The 19,859-nt window shown below is 44.0% G+C and overlaps 1 long non-coding RNA gene across 1 annotated transcript in view; it reads left to right on the forward strand.

Annotated features, from left to right (window-relative positions):
* The first annotated feature begins 18,749 nt into the window (after positions 1–18,749).
* The window catches only part of LOC147572585 (uncharacterized), a 419,567-nt gene continuing 418,457 nt past the window's right edge, over positions 18,750–19,859 (forward strand). Inside the window, exon 1 of the long non-coding RNA XR_015245987.1 lies at positions 18,750–18,807. This is a non-coding gene — a long non-coding RNA (uncharacterized LOC147572585). The remainder of the gene's footprint in view (positions 18,808–19,859) is intronic.

Here is a 19,859-nt window from a genome sequence, read left to right on the forward strand (position 1 = left end):
GGGCTGTGGTATTGATGTGCCAGTTAAAAGGTTTCTAGTTGGTAAAATGCTGGGAGAAAGAGTTTTTGTCACCACTTATTGGAAAGCAAATTCAAATGCTTTTGAACTTCAAAGGCCTTCTGTAGGGAGAAATTAGCCAAGTTTCCTTCCCTTTGGATAAGGGATTTTATTTTCTACCACAAGGGCCATGGTGGAAAAGGCTGAAAAATCTGGTCTGTTCTAGGTTCTGCTGAGACAGCATCAGAGTCAGATGTCTTTTAGAGACCAAGAAGATACCACGATGGAGACCTATGTTGCTTTCTTCTTTGGGGCAGCAAAAGCGAATTGCCATCTTGGGATGTTTTTTGGTTTTTGGTTTATTGTCCCTCAGGAGTCAATTATTATGGATGTGTTCTTGGAGTCCGTTATTAATAAATTTTATCCTAGGAAGAAGAATCATGGCAAAATATTTTAAAGCACGTCCTTAAGGAGATAATCCATCCATGTGATTATAATGGTCTTTATTCCACAGCTGTACTGTTTATTCATATCCCTGCTCGGGAGGATCTTCTCTAAAGAGGGATCACGTGGTTCTATTTGCTGATGAGTTTCCCATGCATGCTGCAGTGTCTGGAAGAAAATTAGTGCTCAAAAAATATTGGGTACATGAGTGACTGGTATCTAGAAGCTGTCACTGAAGGTTATCAACTCCTTTGACTTTAGGCTACAACTCTACTTATGCATTCCTTAACAATCTTTAATAATTTATCTGTTCATTCAATGCACGTTTCCTAAGTGAGAACTCCGAATAAGCCTCTATTCTAAGTGCTGGGGAAACAATAATGAAAAAGCAGACCCAAAATCACCGCATTTATGGAGTTTATGTTCTAGTAGGGAAGACAGATGGGGGTAAGTGCTACAGAGAACAATAAAGCCGAGATCGAGGAGTATTATTGTAGAACGCATGTGTGGTGAGGAATCGAAATATCCTAGTTTCTGTTAGTCTTACTTAAGAAAAAAAAAAAAAAAAGAGGAAGGCTTAGAAGTCTAGATGGATAAACCAAAGTTTATACTTAAAAGAAGTGGCCAAGCATAAAGACAAGAGGGGCCACCCAGTAATATCGTGAAGAAATGTGTGAGCTCTCAAACTCCTGTCTCTGCTTCTGCTGTCTTTTTACCTGGCCACCTTCCTCAAGTCAGTCTGATTTTATCCACTTGGGCCAGTAAGTTGCCTCTTTTCCCCGGGATTCTCTGGAAATATGTTCATGTCCGCTGCCCGGGCTAAGCTTATAACATTTCTCCCCTAGTATTACTCTGTTCCCTGTAGACAGAACTAATGCCATTCCCAGGAGGACTCCCACTGCCAGTGCAGGATGCCCTTGGATTCCATTTTCGGCAGGTTCCATCTTACCAGGAAATGACATCAGCCTCCTCCTGGGAAGGAGATAGTACTCACCTAATTTCTCTTAGATGTGGAAATAAGTCATGAAGTTTAGGTGTGCAATCTGATGGTGCAAGAGCTCGTATACAAATACTAGTCATGTCTATGTCAAATTTCACACTCTCTTCATTGCACCGTTCTTTTTTACCGGAAACTTAGAAGGGTAACAGGTACACAAATTACGCAGAAAGGAAGGGGAAAGGTAGAACGATCCTAAAGACAAACTTGGCTTATTCACGTGTATGCCAAGGGCTAAGCCCATAACACTTTTTCTACCTCATTTCTACCTTCTCTCGTAGAAGACCCAATCCTGTAGCTTTAAGTTCGTCCCCGCAAGTTAGTAGATCCTTAGCTCTCCCCGGGGAAACAAACAAGATACTTGATATCAACTTACTTCCTGGTTTTTACTTATAATACAAGGTCTTTTCTTAAAGGAAAAAATCTTGAGCAAATGCTCTTACATTGGGGACTTTTTCTAATTTAAGGCGGTGGACTCATCCAACAGATTGCATGGTCTCTCTGCACAGAATCTAAGCTTTGAGACACTGTGTGATGACATTTGTAAACATAAAGCAAAGGTATTTCTTATTATTTATTTGACCCTCTCCTTCAGGTCTCTTCAGATATTTCACAAGGAAGAAATTGGCATATGCTTACTTTCCACCAGTCTCTCGACCCTGTTATGTGTCTCTAACATCTGCATTTACTGTATTGGGGGAGGAGGTTAGGAGATCAGAAGTGTGGAAATTAACCTGCCGAGAATGTAAGGTAAATATAATCAGAGCGGGTAAAAGGAAGCAAAGCAAAAGAAAACAAAACGAGTCAAACAATGAGAAAAAGAACAGATCTTACTGGGGTTTTGTTGTTGTCTTCGAAAATTTGGGATTACCTTTTGGAAATGTTTTCAACAAGGGCAATACAAACACGTCAGAAATGCAAAACATCAGCCCGCTCCCTGTACCTGCTTTTAAAAATTGCTCTTTGATTGAATCCACAGGGAACGGCAGAGGCAAGGCAATGAGCCTTACACAATGAAAGACTTAAATATGATTGAGGAAAGGCCAGCATTTGAAGCTCTTTTAGTGAAGAATTTATACACAGTGTTTTAAAAAGTGGCTAAGGAGGTGAGGTGGTAGGAGAGGGGGGCAGGAAGGAGAGGGAGGTAGCTGGTTGGCAAGGGTGGGGTTGGGGGTATAGAAGACCAAAGAACGGGGAAAAAAAATTAAATAAAATAAAATACCCTCGAGTCAGATTCCTTTATATAAACCTTTGGGGACCCAATAAAAAGCTGCCACTAAATGAAAGTGTTACCAAAGCAGATGGAGAATAACATCAGAAAATCAAATGACACATTTAAAAGGGCAAAACATCAATATTACCTAAAGAACTGATCAAATGTGTCATTTTGAAATGCACACCAAAGCAACAAAATCATGAAATGCATTAAAACGGTGAACTGGGGAATGGAGAGTGGGCGCTTGGTTGACTCCCGCCATGCAGAAAATCAGACGTTATGTGCTGGAATACATGAATATAAAGGGAGGCAGGTTGTTTCTATACACAGTTAGAAGTTGTCAAAAAAAAAATCAAAATGATGGGCCATGCTAAGAGATGCATTTGTTCCAGCCAAGGGGACTGGAGCTGGTTTCCCAGACAGACAGCCTGACGCTCTGCCTTGTCAAGTCATTTTCTTCCTCTGAGCTACAGTATCTCTTTGGAGGAGGCTTAACAGGTGAGAGGGCCCAAGGCAAAAACTCTGAGTTCTGGACTAAGAATATGACGTGCTGTTTAATAGCGGGAGCCCTTTGATGACCGGCTTATCGGTGGGTGTCACCCAGCCCTCGTAGGCTTGTCTGCAGCAAAGCTCTAATCATACTGGCCAGAAGAGCCGGTTCAGAGCAGGTAAATGCAAGCTGTGTGTTGTCTGGATTAGGACAGTCACTGTGTGTGAAACCCACAAGCCAGCAGCTTATCATGAAGTATACACATTCTCTGAGGATTTTGAAAATGCTGCCAAAGATCTCCGGTGGGACTCAGACAAATTAGAAGAGTCTTTGTTGAGTGCAGGGCTGGAAGGAAGGGGGACGAGGTGTCCAGTGTTCACGATGCAGCGTTCCCTGCCCGTCCAACGTGGTACATAAGGGCAAGGGCTTTAGACTCATGTTGGCATGGAGTTTAGTCCTGGCTTCATCACTTATGAGCCAGGAGAAGGTAAGTAATTTACTAAATCCCTCAAAGCCTCAGTTTCCTCATCTCTAAAATAGAGATGATGATGGTAAGTATCTCATGGGCGTCCTTGTGAGGATTCAATAAAATAACATACATAAAGGATTTCACAAGTGCCTGGCATAAACACTCCCTCGACGTAAGCTATTACATTAAATCACAGGCTGTGGAACTGAAAGGGATCTTTTCATTCAGTATCAACCCCTTTATAAGGAATTACTGTCAACCTCTTTATAAGGAATTAGTAAAGGGAGGTCCAGAAAACTGAGATGAACTTGCCAGAACAACACCGCTCTAATGGCCCAGAGCCCTCAGTGCCTCTTGCCCCCCTATCTTTAGATGTTTCCCCCTCGCATTTATTCTTTGTGGCACACTCGTGCTGGGACGCCAGTTTTCCTTCTCCCCAAATCATTAGCTTGACCCCTGAATCTCTCTCTTCCTCAATTAAAAGACTGACTCCTATTTAAGCAAGAATAAGCCAATGCACGTTGAGGTATTCGTGACTGATACTGGTGTATAACACCCGGATGCTTGCCCCCCCCAAGGATATTTCCATTTCAAAATAGAATGCACAATTCTGATGGAAAGGATCTCAAGCGCTGGTTGGGTGCAGGAGGGATAGAGGCATTTTTGTTGCATATCGAAGGTCTTTTCACACTTTCTATAAATGAGGGTATGGGGTCACTGCCTAGCTCAACTTCAAGGGACACCATTAACCTCTCTGGGAGGAAGGCCATGACATACGTGCCAGGCGAAGCCCATGTGTAGCCCACATGTACATCACGTAGGGGACAGGGAGACACTGCCTCTCTGGTGATTAGCATTCAAGTTGTGGAGGAGAGAAATAGTTACATTCAGACATATTGAAATTAATTCAAGTCTCTAAGGAAGGTCAATGGAATCGAGGAGAAATCGTTTAACTACCTTAAGTATAAACTAAACACATTGGGAGAGGGGTGCCTGCGTGTCCCGGGGGGTTGAGCATCCAACTTTTCATTACGGCTCAGGTCATGATCTCACAGTTTGTGGAGACTGAGCCCCAAGTCAGGCTCTGCAGCGACAGTGCAAAGTCTGCTTGGGATTTTCTCTTTTCCTTTCTCTCTGCCCGCTCGCATTCGCGCACTCCCTCTCTCTCAAAATAAATAACATGAATTCTAAAAACAAGAAATGTCTTTAGAGGATTCCTTTAAGATCTAGGCTCAAAAAAGAATTTTGACTGTTTCTGATTTCTTAATAATAAGAGAGAACTGGGGAAAGGGAAGAAGGAAGAGGAATAAGAACACATATATCCGGAAACCCTAAACGAAAAGAATAGGTCCTGTGCCAAGGAAGTAGATGACCTGTATCTGTCAACTTTTAAGCTTCCTTACTTCAGAAGTTGGCTGAGACCCCACAGGGCTGAGGATTCCATGGCCATTTTCATGAGGTTCCTTCAGGATATTGAACCTGTAACTCTGAGTGCTCCAGATTCATCCAGATTGAAGGAGATTATCTAAGTAAGAAATCAAGACCAGAGGTCTAAAGAAGAGGTCAAAATATGTGTGGTTAGGATGACCAGGAGGCTGTACTTCTAGGAAACCAGGCTGCAGATGAGGGAAACAACACGTCCCTAGGAATGTGGTATCTTTGCCAATGATGCTTCCTCCAGCCATCCGCAGAGCTTGCTCCCTCCCTTCCTTCAAATTCCTGCTGAGATCAGCATTTCAGCAAGGCCTTTCCTGATACACATCTGAAATAATAACCGCCCCCCCCATCCATCCCAACACACCTTAACCTTCTCTAGCATCAATGCTCTCTGACATATTCTATATTTTCCCGCATATAATAACTGTCACTCTGGTAGGTAGAAAGACGGCTCTTCAAAGGACGTTTATATCCTAGAAGCTGAAAATATACTTTGTATGGGTAAAGGATCTTTGCAGATGTGATTAAGTTAAGAATTTTTAGCTGGGGAGATTATCCAGGGTTGTCAGAATGGACCCTAAATGCAACCACATCCGTAAAAATGAGGTAGAGGGCGATTTGATACACATGGAAGAGACCAGATGAAGACAGTGCAGAGAAAAACTTGAAGATGGTGGGTTTGAAGATTAGGAGGATATGGCCACAAGCCAAGGAATTCCGGAAGCCACTGGAAACTGTAAAAGGCAAGAAATGTTCCTAAAGGACCTGTGAGCCCACCAACACCTGGACCCCAAACTTTTGGCTTTCGGCGCTACGAGAGAATAAATTGCCATTGTGGTAAAACACCAGTTTGTGGTAATGTTACAGCAACTGTGGGAGAATAACGTACCTTCTTCACTTCAACGTAATCTCCAAGAGGAAAAGGTCTTTTTCCTTTTGGTTCTCTATCGTCAGCATCTAAACCGGGGGGCCTGTTAGAGATTGAACGTTTACTATTTATAGATGAACCGATCAACGAATGAATGAATGAATGAATAGGAAGAAGTCTTCATATCTTAAATGTATCCTGAGTTTCAGGCTATTTGCTCCTCTAAAATAAAACAATTGCCAGCAGTTGGCATTTAAAGTGCCTAGCATACACCAACATAACCCAGTAATTCATTCACCACGTAGCTAGGCTTACTGTGGGAAGCATTTCTGGCCCGTCTTTAGCAAACAGATCTTGCCCAATTAGTAAGTGTTAGAGCCAGACTTAGAAACCAGAACTTTGGCCCTCAAGCTTGATATTCTGTCCAATCTGGCTCACCTAGCCTCATTGAGATGCAGGGCCTTCATGGGGGCAGAATCCACAAAGCTGGAACAGAACCAAGACCATTTTCTACAGGTAATGCCTACTAACCAGTCTCGTTTCTTACAGCCATACTTCTATCATATCGCCAGCAGATTCTATGGTGATTGTGGAAGCCGGCTGTTACCACCCAAGGCTGAGGCTGCCAATAATAGACTATTATAATATATGTAGCTAATAGGGCTTATGCTGTCATAATGTGGCAGGACTGGATGGATCTCTGTAATAAAAGCTGCGAATCTCTTGCATGTCTGTATTGCCTTGACTTTCTACGTGTAGTCACATCGGTCATGTCATTTTCTCATCCCAAAATCCCTGGGAGAGATCGATCCATTTGGATCTATCAGGAGGACTTTTGTTCAGGAGGACCGAAGAGTGCTCCCGGTGATCCCTCCACCCAGGCAGGTGGGCATTAGTCATTGCCCTCCTAAGTCACAGGATGAAATACGTAAGAAGGTGTCCTAGAAGAGTCTAAAGAAGCTTACCCACATGACAGGTTACTCTTACGAACTAGTCCTGGCCTTAGAATGAAAAATGAAATTCTGGCACTCTTCTCTGATGCACTGTAGTTGGCTTTCTCACCTCTCCCCAAGCTCTATGCCCAACCCTCGTCACTCTTTCCTGGGCCTGTAAACTTACTGTTTGCACCCAAGAGTCAACCAAAATCGGAATGCTAATTTATTAAGCAAATGGGAAAAAATGTCAGTGTGCTCTAGCTATTAAACTGTGACCGGAACAAGAACAACACAAATCTCGCTTTTATAAGTTGAAGCAATCACAGAGAGAGAAAGAAAAAAGAAACTGTTTTCTCCCGTCCTTCCATGGTCAGTTCAGAGAAAGAAAAAGACATGACAACCCAAAGTTGTCATCCCGTCCCAGGATAGTCAAACCCAAACTTGAGGGAGATGGTTTATCCCATTTCTCAACAGTTCCTGAAACAGGTTGAATGTTGTTTGGGGAAATGTGACAACCAACCCTAGGAAACATTCTCAGTCACCAAACTTATTAAGTGCACTTATTCCAAAATTATATTCTCTGCTCTTTTTTTTTTCCAGCACAAATTGAGCACCTTTAAAAGGAGCTACAGAATACTTACACCTTTTTTAGAACAAAGTATCATTCTTGCAAGCCATTTATTTCTAATTACACAGTTATTTTATCGCGTAGCACTTGCTAAAAAAAAGAGACTGTGAGGCAAAGAATAGGCTGATTTAAGGTATTTTATTTCTTTTTATTGAAAAAAAGTTAACAATCTAATTTATTTTCTCTCTGGAATTAAAAAATGTTAAAGGGTACCAAGTGTTTCTCATTGCCGGATAATAAAATAATAATGTAATTAACAGTTAAATAGCATAGCATCATAAGAAATTGTTAAATCTACTTGTGAATAGAGGTAAAAGCCACACTATTCTAAGGAAGTTCGGAAGTGGAGATCCTTAGTGTGTGGTTGGAAAGTGGGAATCAAGTCCTTCCAAAGCGCGTGCTACTCTTGATGGGCACTTGTAAAAAGTTGTCCTGACTCTGGGACTGCCAAGGCCTTGGGTGGAGCCAGGTACAGCTCAGGAACCCTCTGCTTTTAGGGCTTTCTGCCTATCCCAGTGAACTGCCCCTTCTGCCACCTTCCCTCAAACGCTGCTGGCCATCCGGCAGTTTCTTCTTCAGTTGTTGCTCGCCTACAAGCCAGAGGGTGCAAGGTGGGCTGGGGAGGATTGGGGTCCATCCCTCCCGCAGAGGAGTCGAGGCTCATCCCTCACCTGGACTATTGGACAAGTCTCCTAATTGTCCCCCTGTCTCCGGTCATGCCTCCTTTCAACCGGTCCTCTCCAGTGCAGCTAAAGAGACCCTTCTAAAATGCAAATTCTGATTGCTTCTCGATGAAAACCCTCCAAAGGTTCGCCTAGCCTCTCGGATCGGATCCTACCCAAATGCCCCAGAATGGCAGACAAGGAACTTCTTCCATTTCGCCGGAACCTGTCATTCCAGCACCCCTCCTGCCATTCCTTCCTGTAGGTCTTGTGCTCAAGCTACAGGGATGGCAAAGATACGCATGCTTCTCTATTCTCTCTGCTTGGGAATAGCTTCTTCCGTGATCTACCCCGGCAAAGCCCACTCATCCTTCAACTCAAACGTCACCTTGGATTCTAAGTCCCCGAAAGGGCAGTCACAGCCTCGTCCGTGTTTGTGCCTTTTTTGCGTATACATACAGCATGTAACTTGCTTAGCTTACCAGATATTTTTAACTAATCGCGGAGAGAGGGAAAAACAAACAAAGTAGCATTTCCTACCAGGGCATTCTTCCTTTGTTATGCACTTGTCCTATTCTTTCACTCCCTTTCTTATTCTTTGGTTCCTTTTCTATTTCCCAGTAGCAGGGAGCAAGAGAATGGGAAGGTGCTTGGGTTTGGGGAGCCTGTGGTGAATCTTGTTGCTGTATCTGCCTCTGCTGGAATTTCTTCTTCGTACCCCATTGAATGCCTCTGCCTCGGGGGCCTGGATTGTGACAGCCGTTTAATAAACCACATCAGCGGCGCACAACGGCTTAAGACAGGATGAAAGTGAGAACCTCATATTCCACTTCAACTCCGGTGATAACCTCTGAATTCCATTATCCACCATTTTCATACAACCTTTATTATTTCTCTCAGCCCCCCACCTCTAGCCCCCTTCTTCCCTTTGGTGAAGTCGACTGGCCTTCTCACCGGGGTTGGTGGCTTTGTACAGTGGGTCTCTTATTCATATGCATACGCCTACAGCGGCTCAGACCCTTCAGAAATCTGATCAGTCCCCCCTTCTCCCTCCCCCTCCTCGATGCTTTGTAAAATCTTAGCCTGGCGAAGAGAAAGGCCACATCTCTGAGCCGCGGCTGCGCTGCCTGTCCCCATTCAATTCCAGTCAAGTGTGGTGGTGGTTCTCCTCCCAAGGACCTTCCATATTCCCATTCATTCAAAAGAGAGGCGGCGGGGGGGGGGGGGGGGGGGGGGGGTGGCGGGAAAGGGGTTGGGGCCTGCCTTGATGGAACATTATGGGAAGCTGAGCTTTTGAAGCAGGCCTTGCTTACACTCGCACCGCCTTCCAAGGCAGGGAGAAATGCACCCTCACGTTTTTACACTAGAAGAGGTGGGGAGCTGATTTTAAGGCATGGTATTACCCCCCAAGAGGTGTTTCATTGGATCTGGGCACATAAAAGCACCTTGGCTGTCCCCCTCCCCCCCCCCCCCCCCCCCCCCCCGGGGCGGCACTGACAAAGCTGAATATCCCCCACCAAAGAGCCCTTGCGGGAGCAGCGCCGCTCTGGGAAACACCTGTTCAGCGGCCCTACGCGAGCTGCCCCTTTATCATTTTTTCCAGGTCGCAGCAGAGCTGGCTGGGACAGACTGCCAGGTTGCCGGTGGACGCCCGGCTCCCGTCAAGCGCCGGCATCTCATCCAAACGGGTTGAAATTAGGTTTCAAAACTACCTGGGAGAAAGAAAGATGAGGTGGAAAGTCGCTGATGCGAGCAGAAATGCCGCAGTGATAGCCGATCAGGGAAGGGAGAGGGCAAGGCGAGCCGCTGCAAACACGTTAAAAAGTGCTTCTCTTGAAGCCTGTGGCTCCCTGGTCTCCCCCCAACTCCCTCTTTTATTAACTTAGCCTCTTTTATGAGTACTTTAATAAAACTAACTATTTTCTACCCTGTGCCGGGAAGATCATAAACACTCCTGCTTTAGAAAAATAATAACTTAGGATTCCTAGGGTATTCGCAAGAAAGGAGATGGGGGTGGGGGGGGGGGAGCAGTGACGGGCACCACCTAAGGGCTCCTGTTACAAGGAGTCAGAGGTAAGCCGGGCACGAGGGTCCCTTGTGGAAATCCCACTGGCACCACATGAAAGGAGGCGAATCTTTGTAGGCCTAGGAAGGAAGATAATCTTTTATGACTCCTAACTTAACGCCTTTATATCCAGTGATTTGCCATCTAATCCGTGTGCTTTGCCTGGGGTCACCAGAGTCCTTTCTGCCCTGTGTGTAGAATGAGGCTGCGCAGGGGGAGGGGCGGGAGCCTCATCCCTAAGCCCAAGCTCAAGGTCTGTTCTGAACTGGCAGGCCACCCAGAAACCCTAAGACCTCTTGGGAGAGTTAATGAAGAAGATCTCTCGCTCTCCCTCTCTCTAATACCCCATATCTAGTCCATCAGCAAATCCTGTTGGCTCACATTCCACATATATTCAAAATCAATCCACTTTTATCATCTCTACTGTTGTCACCCCACCAGGTCTCTCTGTTCCTACTCCCTGCCCCTGGCTCCACCCTTCTGTTTTGTCTCCGCAGCAGAGCCCGAGAGCTCTGGTGGGGTCCCCACCGCCACCACCGTCCCGCCCAGATCCCTCCCTGAACTCCCTACCTCTTCCACATGCACCTGCTCATTCGCTGGGATTCAGCTGCCCTGGCCTCGGAGCCCCATCCCCAGGAAGGGGCAGGACTGCCCCCAACTCAGGGCTTTTGCCGCCAACCCACCCCTATGCCTAGAACGGTACCCTAGTTATCCACATCTCACTTCCTTCAAGTCTACCCAGATGTCACTTCCTTGGCAATGCGTTCCTTGATTATCCTGTTTACATTTACCATGGCCAAGCCAGCGTTCTCTGTCCACCTCGCCTACTTTGTTTTTCTCCCATAGCACTTGTGACAGTCCAGTACACCATGTTTGTACTCATTCTGTTCCCCCTGACCTGCACATGAAGGCAGGATTCTTGTCTCTTTTTGTTGTTCATTGTTGTATCTTCAATGTCTGGAACACTGACTACTGGCTCATAATAGGTACTCAATAGATATTTTTGGAAAGAATGACTACTATGTCCATTCTTTGGTCAAAATTCTGAACAATCGGGAGGAAATTTTGCTTCAGCATGACGGGGACGTTCCGGTGAGCTGGGCTGCAGCAACCAGCTCCTTCTAGAACATGGGGGTGTGGTGGTCGGGGCAGAGAGCTTTTGAGAGAACATGCGGGAGGGCAGGTCAGCCACTGACCCAGAACTTGGGAAGCTGGACTCCCAGTTTGAAAGCAGAATATAAAAAGGAACTGTACCCACCAGAGCCGCAGCATTCATGCCAGTGAGAGGGCACTTCTCAGCAGTTGGGGAGAAACCTTCCCTTAACTCTGTGGCCTCCTTCTGGGGCAAAAAGCCGCCAACCGTGATGAAACTGAGTATGGCCACTCTGGCTTCTCTGCTCTCTCCCCTTACTGCTCTGTTCCTATCATCACAGGAGTGCTCAGAGGGGCCACGCAGAGCAATGGAGGCAGAATTAGCTGCTGGAGGATATATGTAGAGCCACTCAGAAGGAGATTTTATAGCTTGGATTGTCATGCTTTCGGGAGAGGGTTTAGGAGTCAAGGACTTGGTATTCATAATCCTGGGTTGGCCACTTTCCCTTAATGCCTGTATGACCTGAATAAAATGTCGTATACCCGCATTCTACCATCTGGACCCAGGGATGATTATCCCAGCTCTAACAAAGTGGGTGCGGTCGAGATGTCTAAACCCTGAACCTGCCCTTGACTTCGGATGTAATTTGGAGCTTCTCCAGCTGTTGCTCTTGGAAACTGGAATCAGAGAGTGGAATGGTCCAAACTTTCTTTTCCTGCCAATTTAAGACCTCAGTCTCTGATCTGGTCTGGGGGTCCCGAAGTCCACAGTGGACACAGGAGTAATGTGATACTGAGGTATCCAAAAGAGAGCATCCGTGGGGGGATAGGGTAACCAAAGAGAAGGTCCAGATATAAAGAGCCTCGAGATGACAACTAGTAAGAGAAAGAAACATTAAGAAGCAGACAGGTTTTAAAGAGTGAGTAAAGCAGACGGAAGCCTAGAGCCTGGCCCTCTTACACCCTCTCTCTTGGAAGGTAGGGCCTGTTAAAGGCACTAAGACGATTCAGATAGGAATAGGTAACTTTAAGTTAAGTTTGGAACAGATTCAGCGGCAGACAGAAGGTCTTCATCTCTTTAAACAATCGGCTAAAACAAATGTCCATAAAAACAACTCATCTAGAACTTTCCTCAAAACACTCTTTTTAAATTTTCTCTAAGGTAAGTTCGCAAATTCGTTGTGTGTTTGAAGCATAACCAACGTGTGTCTCATCCCTGGTCAGCTCTGCCTCTCTGCCAGGCCAGATGCACTTCTGGATACCGAAGCCATGGCTCCCCGCCCTGTCTGTGGCGGACAGGATTTGCAGGGAATACATCTGGAGACTTGAGCTAACCGAATTTTAAAGCTACTGAAATCGTGGCTCGTCATCCTCACTTTAAAAATTGACAATTCTGCTACTCTCAACAGATGTCAGCCTATTTTCTGAATGCTTTAGAGTTTGCAAACACTTTCATATACATCATTTCATCTCGTCTCTGTCCCTCTGGCAAGCGATGAGGTAAAAAAAAAAAGAAAGAAAGAAAAAGAAAAAGAAAGAAAGAAAGAAAGAAAGAAAGAAAGAAAGAAAGAAAGAAGGAAGAAACAGAAAAAAAAAGGACTAACTTCAGATGAATCCCAAAATGTGACCTATTTGGTCCCCATGCCATCTATTATGGATTGAACTAAACATTTTCGGCACAAATGAACATATTCACTGATTTACAAAACCAGACTATAAAACATTTATACCTGCCTTCTGGCCATAGGATAGAAGTCTTCTGTTAAACAACAAATTCCTGGGGGCAGGAGGTGGAAGAGGGTGACAAGGACGTCCTGTTCAGCCCTGCAAACTCACTCTCTGCCTTCTTGTCACCTTCCTGTGGACCCCCAGCTGACACTCAGGGAGCCCATCCTGGTATATCCTTAGCCTTCCCCTTTATGCACCAGACAGAAGCTAATGGAAGGTCCACTGATTGAATTTTGTGCTTATAGTTCCTGAGGTGAGGTTATAAAGAAAGAAAACCCTAAGTGGGTTGAAATAATAACAACCTCAGGGGCATGCCCAAGGATTTGATGGGATGATCCAAGCCTAGAGTCACGTGATGGTACATCTAAGTCCTGCACCCCTCCTCCCTTTTGGACCCCACATCTAGACTTCCCTGAACCCTCCCCACTCACCACCATTCCTGGCCGGAAGGTGCGACTCAAATCTCCATGGGGCTCCTGACCCAACAGACACATGGGGGCATCGGCTTTCCGGAAGTGCCCTCCAGGTGTCAAGGGTGGGCTTCCTGACAGCCCCGGCCACCAGACAGTGTCCTCAGTGCTCTTCCTCTCTTGCTCAGCTCCCCGTGTCAAGGTCCTCAGCTCTGTAGGCTCCTTCTCTGCCAGCCCACTGTGGGATGCCAGCACCTGTGCCTCAGCCTGTCTCCCCAGCGAGGCCAAGCTCTGCAGAAGTCAAGACAATGCTTCTCTCCTCCATTTGCTGTCGTGTTTTCCTAGCCAGGGACACCGAGAGTGCTTCTCGTCCCTCCCCATGATTCACAGAGTCCACATCAGATACAGGTGATCCTTGAACAACCAACATAGGTTTGAACTCTGCAGGTCCGTTACAGGTGGATTTTTTTTTTTTTTATAAATACAGTAGAGTACCATAAATGTATTTTCTCTTCACTATGATTTTGTTTATGACATTTTCTTTCTTTCTGGTTTCCACTATTGTAAGAATATAGTAGATAACACATAGAACATACAAAATATGTGTTAACTGCTTATGTTATTGGTAAACCATCCAGTCAGCAGAAGGCTATTGGTAGTTAAATTCTGGAAGAGTCAAAAGTTATACATGGATTTTTCAACTGTGCTCAAGGGTCAGCACCCCTAACCCCAGTATTGTTCAAGGCTCAGCTGTAGTCTCTCTGGACCCAAACACAATCCGTGGCATTGGATGGAAGGAAGACAATACCCATTACTATCACATCCTTGTACCCATTCTTTCTTTTTTTTTAATGTTTATTTATTTTTGAGAGAGGAGAGAGAGAGAGAGACAGACAGAGCGTGAGCAGGGGAGGGGCAGAAGGAGACAGAGACACAGAATCCAAAGCGAGCTTCAGGCTCTGAGCTGTCAGCACAGCACAGAACCCAACACGGGGCTCAAACCCACTCACCGTGAGATCATGACCTGAGCCAAAGTCGGATGCTTAACCAGCTGAGCCGCCCACGCCCACTGTACCCATTATTTCTGATCCCTGAAGCAGCTTTCTCCTTGACTGAGGAGCAGAATTCGTCGTGGCAAAATGTGACTCTTTGGCATAAGGATTGTCTTGAGCTGGTTATTTTTAAGAAACTGCAGACATGAGAAAAAGCTCTGAAAACTGAATAGGAGCTACTCTTTTGTAAGAGACATTTACATTTTTAAGGGAAATCTTCATTTGTACGAATGTCTCCCTGTCTGTACCAAGAGGATGAAGAAACTCAATGCAGAAGGCAATGACTTAAGTCTGCATAACAAGCTTACCCTTGTTGACCGTGCTTTTCCTGGTAACCCCATAACCGCCTTCCCTACCCCTCAACGTCCTCTTTTGGCTCTAGCTGGAGATATTATTTAAGGCAGTGGCTAGGCTATTTAGGGAGTGAGTGGCTCAGTTTTTCTGGGTCTTTCTCATAGACACAGGAGGTGTATATATTATTCAACCTCTGTTGTTCTGTTACTCTGTCTTTTATCACAGGGTAGGGGTTGGTAGCTCAGCTAAGAACCTAGAAGGGTAGCGGGAGAATTATTTTTCTCCTCCAGACAGGCCTCCCCCTTTTCTCTTCAAATCACTCATGGAAACTGCTGCCTGAGGAGTGACCCACCCCCCAACCCCCCCCCGCCAAGTCAGGGACCGAGATTGCTGCAACAGCATCTCAGGGTTCCAGCAAGAGACTCACATGCCTTCAAACTGCAAAGCTTTCTTTTCCTTCTGAGATGATCGATAAGGGTACTGGGTCTCTGGCTTCCGGCAGGTGATGGAGAGAGGGGGTTCCAGGTCAGCACAGCCTCCTCCCCTCTATTCCCCACCAATAATTCACGAATCAGTAGGTTTTCAGAGGTGGCCCCCGGAACTGCCCCCCCCCCACATCCACTGCTACCCTTAGGCATTTTCGGACGTTTGTCCCATAACCTGAGTATTCAAGGCTTGTCCGTTTGTCAAAGGATCGATCTACGTCATGAGTTTGGGCTTTCTCAAAGTAGAAATCTCCATCTCCGGAACTAGCTGCTCTGAATGAAAAGACAAGTGCGTGTGCTTTTCAGTTCTCCTCATCTGTGCCTGTTGTCTTCCTTAAGGCTCTCTTGAGAATCCTCCATAAGTACGGCCCAACCCTCCCCTTGTAGGACATGTGTACGTCTTTGGAAGTTTCCAAGACTTTGAGAATTCATCATTTTTGGTGCGGAAAGGTACCCAGGAAGAGCTAGGGATACACTAAGTGGAGGAAAACTAAGTGGGCCAACAGGATGCTGAATAACCAAGGAAGGCTCCTTCCTGGTGATCCTTCAGAAGGATTTATTCCTTCCTGCCTGGCTGTGGCTCATCTATACAGATCTGTCGCTGCATGGAGAGCTAGAGTACATACCACCTCTATGAAGAGGAAAAAGGAAACCAACTTATCAACTATTGTACGAGGGTATCTCTTTCCTCTGCTTCTGTATGAAATCAGGAGGAACGTGTCATTCCTTATTCCTTCCTGCAGCTCCTAGAAAGGGCAGCCCTCACTTTCTAAATAGAGCTCTTGTACTTAAGTCCAATGTCGAAGTCACTTAAGAACTCTCCGCCCTTGATTCTGATCCTTTCTCCTGTCAAAGTGACGGTGACATTAATCAGTGTGCACAGAGGGGGGCTTTTTGCCAATTAACAATTTCTCATTAGCTTAATTAGGGGACACATGTTTTTAATCACAGCTAAGAAAGTGGAATGATTGAAGAATTGATTCCGAGCTTTTGAAAGCCTCTCTGTCAGTGCACGGAATTTAATTCTGCAGATGGGCTTGAAAACAGACAGAGGTAGAAAGAAACGGCCTGAAATGACATGGCCTCACGGAGCGTAATAGGGGCATCCAGAGACACAGCATAGGTATTTCTGGTATGGATCAAAGACAATCTTTTTCAGGCCATCTAAAGAATCAAAGGTCTCACCCTCTGTGTTATGTTATATGAGATATCCGAGTAGAACAATTTTCTTTTCTTTTCCACTAACTCTTCATCCCTAGGTTCCAAGTAAACAGATCTCATGGTTGTGAAGATGTTCAGATAATGTAGGTAGTTTAAAGGCGGCTTGAGGTGAGGAGGGCGGGAGCCGATGGTTGTTCTGGTAGAACTGACTGTAAAATCTGGAGCTCACGGATGACTTGGGAAGTCTGGAACTGTGCAGCCTGTTCACATCAGAAAATGGTTTGACTTATGGTTCTGCGTGCTTGTAACCTGACGATGTGTGACTGTCATAGCCCATACGTCACCCCAAAGGCCATTCATTCAGATCATGCAAATCCACGGGTGATTGTTGAGGAATTTGTACCCTAAAGGACATTAATTTATATAGACATTGGGTCTATATTGGTTTTGGCTCTATACATGCAGCAGACTCATGATCCCAATCATTTGAGGGCACTTTTTGGGATGAGCACTGGGTGTTATATGGAAATCAATTTGATGATAAATTATATTAAAAAAAAAAAAAGAAAATGAAAAGATAACTCAAAGACTGAAAGAAAGTATTGGCAAATCACATGTATCTAGAATTTATCTAGAATTTATAAAAAATCTTAACAATCTAACAATAAAAAGATAAGTCAATTTTAAAAAAATAAAAACCTAGTAGACTAACACTTCACTACTTATGATATTTTAACAAGGTAGGCACAAATATTCCTTCTCTGTAAAATGCAATCTCTGCTACTATACTTCTGCAATTATTTTTTTTCCTTATTGAAAAATGCAATGCATTTTAATTGCAGGAAAATTGAGAAATACAATAAAACACAAAGAAGGAAGAAAATGTCAGCCATAACTCCACTTAACCAGATATAACCACTGTTTTGATTTTAATGGATAGCCTTTTTCACTCCTTATATTTTCTAATAAAATGGGAATCTATTGTACTTCTGGCCTTAAAACATGCTTTTCCACTTACTGTATCATTGTCACCCAACACTGCTAAATGCCCTTGTACAACATGATTTTTAATGACTGCATAGTATTCTAGCTCATGAATTTGTCATATTTATTCTACAACATTATGGGTATTTCCATTTCTGTTATTATAAGCAGGGATAAAGTGGCTATACTTGAATATAAATCTTTTCAAGCATCCGTGATCATCTCTTCAGAAGAAATTTCTAGAGGTGGAATTGCTGAGTCAAAAATTATGTATATTTTAAAGACTGTTGAACATATTATCACGTTGCTTCCCCAGAAAAGTTATACCTACCCATTTACATTCCTAGAATCTACAATATGGGAAAGATAATTTTTTTAAAAAGTAAAAAATGGTTATACCTCATCATCACTCTTACTTGTAATGTTGTCTATCCCTGAAATCAGATATGGTCTTCCATAGTTATTGGTCATATATCTTTTTGTGAGCTGTTAAATGATATTCTTCTCTTATTTTGTACCTTAGAATATTAATCTTTCTATTGTTCGCTAGTGAGAATTTTTACATATTAAGCGTATTAAACCATTTGCCCACAACCTTAAAAATGGCTTGCTCTCTCCCTTCCTTATGATGTGTTTTGTTGTTGTCAGTTATGTGAAGTTTTAACGTTGGATAAGTTAAATCTGTTATTCTGTTACGGTTCTTCCTTTCCTATAATGTTTGGAAAATCTTCACTGTTCTGAGATGTTATATTCACCAATATTTTCCGTTTTCATTTTTTTCACTTTTTAAAATTCTGTGATTTAGTTTTGTAGGTTGCATGGGTAGTAATTTCTTCCTCTTTTGTGTGTTCTTTGCAAACTGCCAATTGGCCTAACGCTGTTCATGGAAATTTATAGCCTTTCTCTAACTGTGTTCTACGGAACACTGATGCTTAAGGATTCTTGAAGAAAGCATTTTTTTCAGATACATATATATTTAAGAGATGCTGAATAATCTATTCCTTCATTAAGATTCACAGAGCGTATTTCCATTTAAAAGCTTCAAGAAGTGCTGTAGTAACTATTTTATCTTGCTCTACCTGGAATTATGTATCTAACCATGTAATCCTTTTACAAACAACATCTGTTAGCATCAAAGAAACCAAGGTTCCATAGAACACGTGGTGAGTACCTAACTTGAAAGGTCAAGAAGCTACCTTTATCAAAGTCTATTGTTGGAAGTATCTGAAGAGATCCCATATGTATGTAGTACCCTCTTGACTACTTGGGTTCTAAATAAATTGAGAAATAAGAATTAGTAGGGCAGGGATGCTTGGGTGGCTCAGTCGGTTGAGTGTCCGACTTCGGCTCAGGTCATGATCTCACAGTTCGTGAGTTTGAGCCCCGCGTTGGGGTCTGTGCTGACAGCTCAGAGCCTGGAGTCTGCTTCAGATTCTGTGTCTCCCTCTCTCTCTGCCCCTCTCCTGCTCACACTCTGTCTCTCTCAAAAATAAATAAACATTTAAAAAAAATTTAAAAAAAAGAATCAGTAAGGCAAATGGGGGTCAAAACATTACTTTTATTATTGTGATTGGGCATGTTAGAGGATTAGCGTAGTGGACAAGCCAGATGCGCCCTGCTAACTGAACTCCCAAATTCAACACAACCGTTGAGTCTCAGGCAATTCCTCTTTCCAAGTGCTGCTTTCCAAGCTAAGACATACAGACTTACAGACAAATATCCTGTCATCTATAGGCAGCTAGTTCCGAAGAGAAGAAAAAGGAGCTTGATGAGCCGAGCAAGCTTGTTCCATTCTTCCAAAACCTAAGAATCATGTAAATTACTCCCTCTTACCTTGGTGTAACAAGGGGCCAGAGGTGGCTAGAGAAAATTCCTCAGCAAGAAGACAAGGAATCTTCCCAGTGGGAAAAAGACATTCTTTGCTCATCCTGGTTCACGTTTAGTTCTCCAAATCCGTTGTGTTTGACCTTGAAGAGTAATGGGTGTGGTTATTTCCCCAGCGAAGAGGTCTGCTGGGAGCACTCAGCTTCTTACCTTCTTAAGTCTACTTTCCCTAACACTGGCCACTGCTCTTTTGGGTATCCTTTCCAGAGGGAGTTTAGATTTTCCTTCCAGAAAGCTGTGAAATGGATCAAAAACAGCACATTAATCAAAACAATCCTAAGGCCCCCAAGTGGGAGCTGAAAACTCCCTATTCTATTTTCCATCCTAAATTAGGACTAATAACACACATTATCAGAGATTCTCCTGGGAGATGACACATAACATAAAGACACTTCAATAAAAAAAAATAGAAGCCTCCAATAATAAAATACCAGGAACATTTAGATGGCCCAAATTTGATAATAAACCTTCTCCCATTTTGAAATTTTCAAGGCACTAAATCCCCTTGTAAATGAAAAGCGAAAGATGGTAAAGTCCAGAATAAAGTCAGAAATAAGGTAC

Source organism: Puma concolor, chromosome E4 (genome assembly GCF_028749965.1).
Source record: "Puma concolor isolate L17-30 chromosome E4, mPumCon1.1.hap2, whole genome shotgun sequence".
NCBI classification, from domain to species: domain Eukaryota; kingdom Metazoa; phylum Chordata; class Mammalia; order Carnivora; family Felidae; genus Puma; species Puma concolor.